This window comes from Homarus americanus, unplaced genomic scaffold (assembly GCF_018991925.1).
Source record: "Homarus americanus isolate GMGI-L3 unplaced genomic scaffold, GMGI_Hamer_2.0 scaffold33124, whole genome shotgun sequence".
Classification (NCBI taxonomy): domain Eukaryota; kingdom Metazoa; phylum Arthropoda; class Malacostraca; order Decapoda; family Nephropidae; genus Homarus; species Homarus americanus.
In genome coordinates this window covers 103,501-110,000 of record NW_024722374.1, presented here as the reverse complement: position 1 = coordinate 110,000, position 6,500 = coordinate 103,501, and positions in this window count along the sequence as shown.

Sequence of the window (6,500 nt, the reverse complement as noted above, 5' to 3'; positions counted from 1 at the left end):
CTCTCTCTCTCCTCCTCCTCCTCCCTATCTCTACCCTTCCTTCTTATATCTCTTTTCCTTCTCTTCTCCAACTGTCTTCTTCTCCAACTGTCTCTTCTCCGCCTGTTAAATATGTCTGAAATTGTGCCTCCCGTCGGCTGCCTTAGACACAAAAATAAGGTTAAATTGAATCCCTCAACGAGATAACATGTGGATGAGGCCAGCCGACCCGACACAGCTGAGGGGAGGTGAGACCGAAGGCGGGACACCGAGGGAGATGGTATCAGTCGAGGTAGTGAGTCAGTCTCTCTATCTCTCTCTCAGTCTCTATCTCTTAGTCTCTCTATCTCTCTCTCAGTCTCTATTCTCTTAGTCTCTATCTCTTAGTCTCTCATCTCTCTCTTAGTCTCTATCTCTCTTATCTCTATCTCTCTTAGTCTCATCCTTAGTCTCTCTCTCTCTTAGTTCTCATCTCTCTTAGTCTCTATCTCTCTTAGTCTCTATCTCTCTAGTCTCTATCTCTCTCTCTCTTAGTCTCTATCTCTTAGCTCTCTATCTCTTAGCTCTCTATCTCTCTCTTAGTCTCTATCTCTCTCAGTCTCTCTATCTCTCTCTTAGTCTCTCATCTCTCTTAGTCTCTCTATCTCTCTTAGTTCTTTCTTATCTCTTTCATCTTTCTTCTCTCTCTTACCTTTCTCTCTCTCTCTCTCGGTCGGTGGTGCAAATCTGAGGGAAAATGGGTGAGAGAGAGAGAGAGAGAGAGAGAGAGAGAGAGAGAGAGAGAGAGGAGAGAGAGAGAGAGAGCATATACTGAATGAATGTGTCCAGCTCAACATCACATTCCCAGCGTCAGGATATAATCTGTCACATTCATCCTCCGGCGTGTGAGATTTTAAATATGAGGGGAGGAGGGGGAGATGAGGAGGAGGGGAGATGAGGGGAGGAGGGGGGGAGATGAGGGGAGTGAGGGGAGATGAGGGAAGTGATGGGAATGATGGAGAGAGGAAGGAGGAAGTGAAGGAATGAAGGGAGGTGAGAATGTTAATGGATACAAAATGAAGGTAAAAGGAAGGAAGGAAGGGAAGGAAGATAGATGGAGGAGATAATATGGAAAAAGGTGGAATAAAAGAAGTGATAAATATTGGGGAGAAAGTTGGGGGGTGATGGAAAGGGTGATGGAAAAGGGTGATGGAAAAAGGTTGATGGAAAAGGGTGATGGAAAGGGTTGATGGAAAAGGGTGATGGAAAAGGGTTGATGGAAAAGGTTGATGGAAAAGGGTGATGGAAAAGGGTGATGGAAAGGGTTGATGGAAAAAGGTGATGGAAAAGGGTGATGGAAAAGGGTATGGAAAAGGGTTGATGGAAAAGGGTGATGGAAAAGGATAAAAAGGGTTGATGGAAAAGGGTGATGGAAAAGGGGATGAAAAGGTGATGGAAAAGGGTGATGGAAAAGGTTGATGGAAAAGGGGATGGAAAAGGGTGATGGAAAAGGGTGATGGAAAAGGGTGATGGAGGAGGAGCTGGGAGGAGGGGGAGGAGCTGGTAGGAGGAGGAGGAGGAGGAGGGCTGGGAGGAGGAGGAGGGCTGGGGAGGAGGAGGAGAAGGAGGAGCTGGGAGAGGAGGAGGAGGAGGAGGAGGAGGAGGGGCTGGGAGGAGGAGGAGGAGCTGGGGGAGGAGGAGGAGGAGGAGGAGGAGGAGGAGGAGGGGCTGGGATGAGGAAGAGGAGGAGTAAACTAAAGACAGGAAAATATAGAAGAAGAGAAATGGAAGGAGGAGGAGAAGACAGAAGAGGAAATAGATGACAGAAGCAAGAACAGAGGGGGGGGGTGACTAGCCAAGAATGAAGAAGACCTAAGGGGTAAGATCTTTACCCCTCCTCTTCACCCCTTCCTTCACACTTTCCCCTCACCCACACCCTCAAGGTGCTTCCTCCCTCCTGGACTTTCATTATGACCTTCACAAGATGACCCTCTGTGTACCTATTCCTTCTCAAGTTTATTTTTCGCATATTTATCCAGAATAATTTTTTTTACGTATATTAATATTCACCACAGAGATATGTATACTCAATGAATATATTATGTATACTTAGTAAATGGGTGTATATACTGATTATGCAGATGTGACTACTTGTATGACTATATTCGTTATATGAATATGTATACCCTAGCCTATGGATATGTATACCCTAGCCTATGGATATGTATACTTGTCATATGAACGTCTGTTTAATATGTTAATATGCATACTGAGAATATGTATATGAATAAAGGTGGATAATGATTTCTTTGGGTAATTTTATTGGTCGTATTAACATTATATTCCCGTCCAATTAAAACTGTCCTATGATGAATGAGTGACGATATATGATGATGAGTAACGGTGTATGACGATGAGTAACGGTGCATGATGAATGAGTGACGATATATGATGATGAGTAACGGTGTATGATGAATGAGTGGCGGTGTATGACGATGAGTAACGGTGTATGATGAATGTGTGACGGTATATGATGAATGAGTAACGGTGTATGATGAATGAGTAACGGTGTATGATGAATGAGTAACGGTGTATGATGAATGAGTGACGGTGTATGATGGATGAGTGACGATATACGACGATGAGTAACGGTGTATGATGAATGAGTGGCGGTGTATGACGATGAGTAACGGTGTATGACGATGAGTAACGGTGCATGATGAATGAGTGACGATATATGATGATGAGTAACGGTGTATGATGAATGAGTGGCGGTGTATGACGATGAGTAACGGTGTATGATGAATGTGACGGTATATGATGAATGAGTAACGGTGTATGATGAATGAGTAACGGTGTATGATGAATGAGTAACGGTGTATGATGAATGAGTGACGGTAAGATGGATGAGTGACGATATACGACGATGAGTAACGGTGGATGATGAGTGGCGGTAGACGATGAGTAACGGTGTATGATGAATGTGTGGATGGTGTATAATGAATGAGTGACGATATATGATGATGAGTAATGTATGATGAATGAGTGGTGGTGTATGACGATGAGTAACGGTGGATGATGAATGAGTGACGGTGTATGATGGATGACTGACGATATACGACGATGAGTAACGGTGTATGATGAATGAGTGGCGGTGTATGACGATGAGTAACGGTGTATGATGAATGAGTAACGGTGTATGATGAATGTGTGACGGTGTATGACGATGAGTAACGGTGTATGATGAATGAGTAACGGTGTATGATGAATGAGTGACGGTGTATGATGATGAGTAACGGTGTATGATGAATGAGTAACGGTGTATGATGAATGAGTAACGGTGTATGATGAATGAGTGACGATATACGACGATGAGTATTTAGGATGCTGTACTCGTAGGTAGAATGAGGAGGAGGATGAAGAGGAGGAGGAGGATGACGAGGAGGAAGAGGAGGAGGAGGAGGAGGATGAAGAGGAGGAGGAAGAGGGATGAAGAGGAGACTGAGGAGGAAGAGGAGGAAGAAGAGGATGAAGAGGAGGAGGAAGAGGAGGAGGAGGAAGAAGAGGAGGAAGAGGAGGAGGAACAGGATGAAGAGGAGGAGGAAGAGGATGAAGAGGAGACTGAGGAAGAGGAAGAGAGGTGGACCGCGTAAATGATGGATCGACCCAGTAATTGAGTTGCTAAGGTCAAGTGATATGTCATTGTAGTGTGTGTGTGTGTGTGTGTGTGTGTGTGTGTGTGTGTGTGTGTGTGTGTGTGTGTGTGTGTGTGTGTGTGTGTGTGTGGTTTATGTATTGTTACGACCGTGTCGTATATAACATGCTCCCATGTTGTTCCATATTATTCCTGTAATGATGTGTTAAATTTACTATTATATATTCTAGTCACCTTACCCTGTGCTGTTAAGGTTTTAACTGTTAATATTTGTTCAAGCCCATCTTATTTCTTTATTTAGTATTGTAACAAGTATTCTTTGTTCTCTAACGACCATCTGCATCGTTAAACGACCCACCGGCGGGTCGCGTGGCGGGAGCCGACCTTATATATAGGACCCACCAACTGACGGAGTTAGTTCAGTCCTCTTGTCATACAGTTAACATCCTTTGAGTGACACTCGTCACCTGTTACTTATACTTAATTTATTTGTGTTGTTCCTGTCGCCACCAATGTGGTATATCTATGTGAGTACCTATTTATATCTCTATTTATGTCCATCAGTATTTGCTTCGTTACATTTAAGTAATTCAGTGTTGTTTCACGTTAGTTAATTTCAGTGTTAGTTTTTATATGTTTATGCAGTGTTAACATAATCCAATGCTTTATTTTTATTCTTTTGATGTTTCGATGTTTAGTTTCATTTGTGTCTTAAAAGTTTCGATGGTGAATCAATTTGTTGTGACAGCCTACGAGGCTCTTTATTGTGTTAATATTTAATTAATTAAATTCTTAAAGGTTTACTTTATTTATTTTTATTCCCTTTTAATTTACTTCACATTTTTGTTTGGTTACGCCTAGAACCTGGATATTTAAGTAAATTAAGAGACGGCGTAACAGTATGTATGTATGTATGTATGTATGTATGTATGTATCTGCGAAAAACACACACATACACGACTCTCGCCTGCAAACAGTAAACAAAAATCAGCTGTTTACAACTACAGAAAGTTTAAAAAAGATGGCGACCGCTGACCGGGTCTCACTCACTCACCCACTCACTCACCCACTCACTCACCCACTCACCCACTCACTCACCCACTCACTCACCCACTCACCCACTCACTCACCCACTCACCCACTCACTTACCAGCACATCAATGCCTGCAAAATGGACGTAATGTTTTCCACCTGTCGAAACTTTAATGATTCCCATCAAAATATAATTAATTTCCATTAGCAGTCAGGGAATGCCGTATGGTCAAGGCTCACACTGGTGGTACATAGGACACGGGTTTAAAGGGGACGATGGTACGTAAAAGGCGATAACCCGGATACAAAAAAAAAGTTCCTCTCGTGCCTATTATTTTTCTTCGATTTAGTGACGATGTCTGACTTAGTTAATCGGGACAGAAGTGTTAATATGAAAGGGTCGTTTAACTTGAATTAGATGTGATAGATGTTTAGTGAATTTATTATTACTTTAATTATAGTCAACATAACGTTATAGGAGAAGAATCTTAAGGTGTAGTTATCGAGGAAGATTGGTAAACATTGCAGTTGATTCCTCTCTCTCTCTGTTCCTCTTGCATCCCCTTTCCCCTCCTACCTCTTCCCCTCCCTCCTTCCCTTCCTCTCTTTTCTCCCTCCTTCTCCTTTCTCATTCCTCCTCCTCTCTTCCCTCTCCCTTCCCTCCCTTTCCCTTCCCTCCCTCTCCCTCCCTCCCGGCATCAGAGGCACCTTAGGGTAGTCACGTTGATCTTAGCCATCAAAGAGTGGCAGAGGGGCGTCACGTTACCCGGGACTGGAAGTGGAGGATATGCACGGAAAATCTTCAACACTCGCCACCTTCTCCATGAAAAGAATCTTCCTCAGTTATTTTCTTTTCATTTTACATAAGTTTTAGACGCGACTGAGAGAATATTTCACCTCGGAAAAAAAAATTACACAAAAAAACAGGCAATTTTTTTTTATTTTAGTACATTTAAAAGAGTAAAATATCATGAATGAAACTATGATTATTGTTCGTCTTTAAATTTTTTTGTTTGTAAATGTAAAAAGTAATTGACATTTTTACATATAAGAAAATAATTATATGCCTAAGGATAATATGTCTCAAATGCTCTTACGTATAAGATCTAAGATACACGAATAAATGTTTTGCTGAATGAATAAAATATACATTATTTCTTACTTACTGAAGACAAACTGCCTCTCTCAAGATTAAAGCCTCGCTTTTACTGATAAATGTTGTATAATACGATCTAATATTTCGACTTTTTCTGCGACTTTACGTAAATATTTGAAAAATTTGTGGGTCATCATTTTTAATATAATTCCCTTGAATTTATTTATTTTTCTGCATTGATGAACATTTTCTAAAATATCAATTTGGAATTTGACACTCTCTTTATTTTACGAACAAAAATGAACAATGAACTAGTAAGCCATGTCAATATTGTTATTATTATCCATTCTATATCAGTATTTTTCTCGCTAAATAAACTATATCAATATCAATATCAATCTATCTTGAGTACCTTAAAATGTCAATATAGTGAGATGTTTCAACCAGACATATACAGTACAGTACCTCTGAAATTATAATTATTAATGATAAGTGTGTTTACTAACTCTAAACCCACGCTCTTAAGGACAAGGACAATGGTTAGTGAAGCGCAGTAATACATTATAATATTAACAAGTTCTCGTCCACGGGGAATGTGACCCAATTTGTGTGTGTGTGTGAGAGAGAGAGAGAGAGAGAGAGAGAGAGAGAGAGAGAGAGAGAGAGAGAGAGAGAGAGAGAGAGAGAGAGGAAAGCAGTGAGAGAGAAAGATAAAGCGAATGAGGGGAAACAATGAGAGAGAGAGATAAAGTGAGTGAG